The sequence below is a fragment of the Chiloscyllium punctatum genome, chromosome 21 (genome assembly GCF_047496795.1).
Source record: "Chiloscyllium punctatum isolate Juve2018m chromosome 21, sChiPun1.3, whole genome shotgun sequence".
Lineage (NCBI taxonomy): Eukaryota > Metazoa > Chordata > Chondrichthyes > Orectolobiformes > Hemiscylliidae > Chiloscyllium > Chiloscyllium punctatum.
The window spans coordinates 91,299,767-91,306,950 of NC_092759.1; the positions used below are offsets into that span (position 1 = coordinate 91,299,767).

Below are 7,184 nucleotides of genomic sequence, written 5' to 3' on the forward strand. Positions count from 1 at the left end.
ACCGCAGGGGTTTTGCACAGTTGAAATATGGAGCTTGTTCAGGGAAGCTATCATACATGTCCTTGCTAAGTATGTGTGCGTGCAGGGGATATGAGTTTGAGACAGATAGCAATTGTTACTCAAAATGTTGAATTTCTTACCAAGAGGGAGAAGGCAGTGCATGTAAACTTGAAATATGAAGGCTGAGTTAGGGCACTTGAAAATTAAAAGCTAGCAAGGAAGGGGCAAAAGAGAGAGCTACTCAGAGCGAAGAGGGGTCATGAAAAGTCTTCAGCTGGCAGGGTCATTTAAAACCATGAAGTTTGTCATTTCAAGAATAAAAGAACATCTAGGATATGATTCGGGCCTGTCAGGAACTGCAGTAGGAAATAATCAATGGATTCCGAGGATAGGAGAGGCGCTGAATGTATATTTTTCATAATATCTCAAATGAAAAAGACAATATTGTCGAAGAGAATTTTGAGATGCAATCTGTTAGAATAAACGAAATTGATATTCATAAATACGAATTATTAGCAATTCTTGAATGCCCGAAAATAGATTTGTCCCCTGGGCTCGATGGGATGTATCCTAGGATTCTCTGGGAATCGTGGGAGGAGATTGCAGAACTTTTGACTACCAACTTTATTTCGTCAGTGTCGATGTGATTAGTGCGAGAAGACTCGAGTTCAGCAAATATTGTCCCCTTCTTCACGAAGGGGAGTAGGGAGAACGCTGGTAATTATAGAACAGTAGCCATATTTCCTTGTCGGTGAAGTTTTCGGAAAGATTATGAGAGGTATGACTTATGATCACCAAAGAAGGAAGAAGTTTAATCGGTACAGTCAACACGATTTTGTGAATAGCAGGTTGTGCCTCACAAACTTTGTTGAGCTCTTTGAAAAGGTCAACAAACAGGTGGATGATAGTAAAGTGGTTCAAGTGGTGGATATGGTTTTCACGAAGGCACGGTCGGCTGTTGCATAAAATACAGAGACATGGGATTGAGGGTGATTTAGCAGTTTAGATCAGTAATTTTGCAGCTGAGTCTGGTCTGACCACTTGGCAAAACATAAATTAAAACTCGACTCTGATGGGATTCGAACCCACAGCCTTTGAATAGCCTTTGAACATTGATGTAGAAGTCCAACGCGCTTTCCATTGCGCCACAGAGCCGCGCCAGCAGTCTGCTTTAAGCACACAAGTTTGCCTTTGACCCATTGCGTTCAGGACACCCATCTCGCGCCTGCCTGTCCTCGTCACACTTTCCGGTACCTGGTCCTTATCCACTTGTGCTCTGGCTCATCAAGTGTTCGGCTACAGACTGCTGAAACGTTCTCATGACACTTACATTTGCCACATGTTCAGATAATGATTTCCAGATAATCAATACTCTATAGGTGAAAGTATTCTTCAGAAGTCTCCTCCTTGTCCCTTGTCATTCAGTTATCTCACTCTGTTCCTTCCCAATACAGGCTTATCCCTGGCACACATCTCTATCCTCTTCATCAAGTGAGCACGTTAATCGGTTTCTCATTCAGCCTTCTTTGCGCTTAGATAAACATCCCCAGCCGAGCTGGTGTACCTTCACTATGGGCGTGGTCAAGCCCTTGCCATTCTTTTCATCTCCTGTGAAATTCTCCTCCAGCAATCAGACGCTTCCAGTATCTGGCGATTACAATAGAAAAAGAAAGTTCTCAGAATAAAAGCCAAAAGGTCTGAACAAAATCAGCAGCTCTTGGCCATCTCTGATGAGAAAGGAAAGTTAACTCTTCGAGTCCAATGATCCGTCTTCGGAACTGATGGGAAGGGCGGGTGGGTGAAGAATGTGTAAGAGGGTGGACGGTTTCTAAAATGATTGAACTCGATGTTGGGTCCTAATGTTTGCATGGTCTGTCGGTAGAAAATGAGTTGCGTGTCTTCCAGCTTGTGTTGTGTCGTGAAGGAGCACTGCAGCAGACCAGAGATTGAAATGATGGTCTGGGAACACAGTGTCTCGATTAGAGTGGTGCTGGAAAAGCACAGCAGTTCAGGCAACATCCGAGGAGCAGTAAAATCGACGTTTCGGGCAACAGCCCTTCATCAGGGATACAGGCAGAGAGCCAGAAGGGTGGGAACACATTGTAATGTTGAAGTACAGGAGACTGGAAGATCGGGATAGTTTTTTGTTGATTCTGGACAGAACGTAAGTGATCTCAGCTTTGTCACCGATTCTGTTTTCCTCTCTCCATTGGAGGGAGGACACCTTCTGAGCAGGAAATACAGTTGCCTCGATTAAATGAAGTGCATACAAACCTCTGGAAGATGTGACTAGAAGCTTCACAGTAAGGAGAGATATCGGAAACCAGCAGGAAATGTAACTTACAACATAGAACTTTACAATGCAGTACAGGCACTTCGGCCCTGGCTGTTGCCGTGACCTGTAAAATAATGTGATGTCCATTGTAATGGAAAATTAACATTCATCTTGAAACCAATAAAAGCACAGGGAAACAAATAAGTACGTACCTTACTTTGCAGAGGCAAGTTTTGCAGACAGACTGAAAAAAAAAAGGTAAGTTAAGCCGAAATAATAGCAGACTTACAAGGCCAGTAAACGGCCATATCAACAGTCAAGGAATGAGAAAAAAACCCTCCGTATCTGGAAAGTAACTCGAATGTTTCAGGCCCGTGAACTTTGAGGTGTTGATAAGAAGAAGCGAATTCTAGTATCAAGGGAAACTGTATTATTTGTGGAAGGTGAGCTATTTACCTTTTTGGGAGATACAGGAGCAACATATTCAGCCCTTAAATCAAGGCAGTTGAGAGAGTCGACGTCGTGGGTGCATCAGGAGTCGTGATACGAAAGAACTTAACCGCACCCCTATTGTGTGGAACCAGTAATGGTGAAACATTCCAATTCTCATTACTATTGTCGGAAATCTGTCCTTTAATTCAGATGGCTCGCGATCACAGGCTTGCAGGTAATACGAAAAGAAGGTTTACCAGCGCAAGCTGTAAATTACGACTCACCACCCCGATGCATGTCTATGAGGGGCGATTAAGCCAGAAAACCATAAGTTCAGTAAGCGATTCGCTCGCCCAGCCATCAAGTAACCTTGTTAATTCCATTAACACAGATTTTCTTGCAGGGGATATGCTGCACTGCACAGCACACATACACCGTGATGGCCCTTACAAATCATATGAGAAGGATTGTTTGAGGAGATTGGTTAAACCAGTTCAGTTAGTATTGTGCGAAGTTTATTGGAATGATCACAGATGTGCAGTCAGTGTAAACCTATCCAAAGTATCTTTTGATGTGGAATGCACCATTCCTCACGTACCATTGGCGAAGGTATCCAGCGAGAGGTGGCAGGATTTGAGACGATGGGTACTGCAGGCACAAAAAAACGAAAGGTTTTGTCTTCAGCGACGATGTGCGTATCTGATTCCATGCAGATATAAGGACAGATATGAAGAAACCAAATTGGCTAACTCAGGCAGACCAAGCAGTCCAGGTAACCCCCTCCAAGAGGGTAGCCTGTCGATTAGCTCTGGAAGATGTCTCGGACCCAAGATTAAGAAGGGACCCTACTGAGTGCAGGTCAAAAGGCAAACGTGATGTGGGGTTCATACGAAGCTGTGAACCCACAAGAATAGCCCCGAAGTCTGAGTATGTCCATGCAGAACACAAAACTCGTTAAAACCCGAGGCTGTCAAAGGATACTACATTGAATCCCTCCTGACGGCTTGAGTGATAATTCCCTGTGGATAATCATCGGCGAGAGCCCCCATTTTTCTGGTCAAAAAGGCAAACATTCCAGGTGAATCAGGGAAACGGAACTTTGTTCCAGACATGCTGGTAGTGAATTATGCTGTTGTTTAGTCCGCCCCAAATGTTCCTAATCCTTGTACTATATTAGCTCAAATTCCACCTGACAGTAAGTGGTTCAATACTATGGATTTAGCAAATGTCTTCTTTCGTGTACCGGTACACCCCGAAAGTCACTTCTGGTTCACTTTTCCACTCAAAGGCAAATCATGTACATTCAAGCAACTTTGTCAAGATTACTGTGAGTCCCCCACCATAATTAATAGGGCTCGATGCTGGAGTCTGGAGATTCTTGTTTTAACCCAGGGGTCAGCGATTCTGCAGTATGTACACGAATGCTTACCAGCAGCACCAACAGAGGAACAATGTGAGAAAGATACGCTTGCGTTGCTCTGCCATCTAGCCAGGAATGGACACAAACCTATTTTCGCAAAATTACAATTTTTGCAACAACAGGGGAAGTTCTTAGGTCACTTCTTTCTGAACAATGGAAGGCCATTGGTCAAACAAAGTTCAAGCAATCCAGCAATTTCCAAAGCCTCAGACGAAGAAACAATTGCTATTCTTTTTGGTCATGCGCTCCTACTGTAGAATGTTTATCCCACATTACACAACCCTTGAGGCCCCGGTAAATGAAATTTTCAATGGCTAAGAGTTGCAGAACCAGAGACCGTAGCAGTTGAATTGAATATGGCGCTCCAAACCACACCTAAACTGGGGATTCCGAATCCAAACAAGCCTTTTATACAAACGGTAGATGCATGACATCTGTGCTGATGCAGGATAATGTGGGAAAATTGATGCAGGTAGCTTATATTTTGCTTAAACTTAGACCCTGTAGTGGCAGGATTGCCGATATGCCTGCGAGTCGTGGCTGCAGCTGAAAAGGTTTGTTGTAGCGTCCAGGGGCACAGTCGGCTTTGGAGAATTAACCCTCCTGTTCCCACATGCAACCTTACTGTTTTCTGAGCAAAACACAGCACACATGTAGGCTCAGAAACAATACTGTGCTATTGGAGATGCCTAACATTACAATAATGAGATGTAACGTCCGTAATGCTGCTAGCCTTATCGCCAAAACAGGAGACGGAGACCCACATGACTGTGTCGCTGTAAATAATAAAATTTGCAACCCAGACCAGACGTGCAGGATTCACAAAAGCAGAATCAGGATATGGCTTTTTTTGTGAAAAGGTCAGCATTCCGGAGCAAACGGAAAGGCCAGACTTGTGTTTGGTGCACTGTAGTAACTACCCATGAGGTAGTCAAAGCGGAATCACTCCATTGTCATCTGTCAGCTCAAGCAGCAGAGCTGATTGCCTTGACTGAGGCATATAAATTGGCTGAGTGAAGGATAGTGATTATTTACGCCGACAGCAAATATGCATACGGGGTTGTACATAATTGTGGAACTTGTTGGAAACACAGGGGCTTCTTGACCTACTCTGGAAAGCCCAAATTACACCGTGGCCTGACTTCTGACCTTCTGGAAGCGGTCCTACCGCCTAAATCATTCGCTGTCTGTAAATGTGAAGCCCACACAAAAAAGTACGATTCCCGTTCTCAAGGCAATGCGAATGCAAACTCAGCGGGAAGGACGGCAGCCCAGCAGCCGCCAAGCGATCAGTTAACATGTGTATGTCATATATTTGTAATCCAAAGCAGACTTATGGGAGGTCGAGTCGCAGGCCACGCCGAAGGGCAAGCGTGAATGGACAATGGCAGGGTGCAGAATGAGGGAATGGGTATGGTGTGGCCCCATTGGTAAACCCTGTCCACCGCGATCATTATTCCCATTCCATGCCAATTAACACACAGTGAGTACCATGTGTCAAAAAGGGGGGATGTAGCGAATAAAGTGGAATGATTTTATCTTGATATGTAATTTGGTTTCCGTTTTCGAATCTGTAACTCCTCTTCTGTCATGGTGCGAAATAATTTTCGAAAGGTCATCTTAGTCAGTCCGGGATTCAGGTTTAGAAAAGAACAAATATTTCTGTTTTTTGAGCTTGCTGTGTTTACATTCTCCCCGCCTCAATCGATATAGAAGGACTTATAAACTCTATTCCTGTCAGTCCAGGTGAGACACTTTGTGACGCGGGTAGATTCATTGGCAAAGTAAAGATATTTATCCCCATGAAGCTTCCTTTCACCCTCTGTCTGCTCATTCTTTCAATTTGATCACTGCTGTTCTGAAAAATTTCACCTCTGCTCTCCTGTTGTTCTTCTGTAATTCGAGAGAACCTCGAAACGAATCCCAACATCATATTAATTTTCGGTTGTTTATGTTACATCAATGATCAGACCAGAACAAGCTAGCAGGAAATTGAATAACACAAAAAAGATTTTTAAAATTCCTTCCAGAAAATTAACCGACTGCAGAGTCAGAATATGAGAAATATCAGAGTGCACTGATATTTAGCCCATTTCACAATGCACAGATACTCCTAGACGAGTTCAGTCTTTTCAAAATGTTTATTTATAATTGTGACAATTCCCTGGGGCAGATCCTCCCTCAATGCACAAAAATGTATGCTGCCAAAAACTATTTCAGTTCAGATTAAAACCGCTCAGATTAAAATTGCTTTCCATCAATCCAAAGTTTCCTGCGCCATGTCAATTGAAGTGTATCCAGATGAGGTGAGAACTCCCAGCCTCTTCTCCCACAGCTCCCTATTCCATGTCAGCAGAAGTTGCTCCGGCCGAGTTAGGAGCTCCCAGCCTGGGCGTTTCACGCGCCTCTCTGCCTGCATGCTCACGGAGTTGATCACTGGCAGAAAGAGTAGAGATTCACGCGTTCATTCTACTCTCAATTTCCGATCGGATCTTCGCCACTCCGTCACTAAATTTCTCTGATTCCAGACCTGGAAACCGGTGTGATTGAAGTGTGCAAGCGTAGTTACTACCTTGTCTCGAGGCACTGGTAAAGTAACGATGTGAAACATCGTTGTTATTGAATCTTACATTTCAACAATTTGTGTGCTACGCCTGTACATTTCATCTTTCCTTGAAATCTATCGAACTCAGTCTTCAACATTCTCAATGATGGAATCTCCAAAGACACTGAGGACATCGAAGATGACGATACAACCCAATCTCAGTAGGTTATCCTCTTGTGCATGTGGTGTTGTTCCTCGCCAATCTCAGCCATTGCATTTATTGCTTTTACGAATGGTTATTTTTTCATGTGATCGTATAGTGGGTCGTTCTCTGCATTGTGGCCGCAGCAACGTCCATTCAAATCCGTGTATCAGTAATGCGCAATTGTTCCGTGTTACTCCACATAACCCTTCCAAAACAAACGCAGAAAGGAAACAATCAATTTTTAAAGTTAAAATGCTCATGAAGGTGATAATTTTTTTCTTCAAACTTTATCTGCACACAATCTCGG

General features: G+C 43.6%; 1 non-coding gene across 1 annotated transcript; it reads right to left on the reverse strand.

Annotated features, from left to right (window-relative positions):
* Window positions 1-1,064: 1,064 nt before the first annotated feature.
* On the reverse strand, window positions 1,065-1,155 carry trnar-ucu (transfer RNA arginine (anticodon UCU)). The gene is given in 2 exon segments: window positions 1,065-1,100; window positions 1,119-1,155. It is a non-coding gene; the product is annotated as a tRNA-Arg (tRNA).
* Between the last annotated feature and the right edge of the window lie 6,029 nt (window positions 1,156-7,184).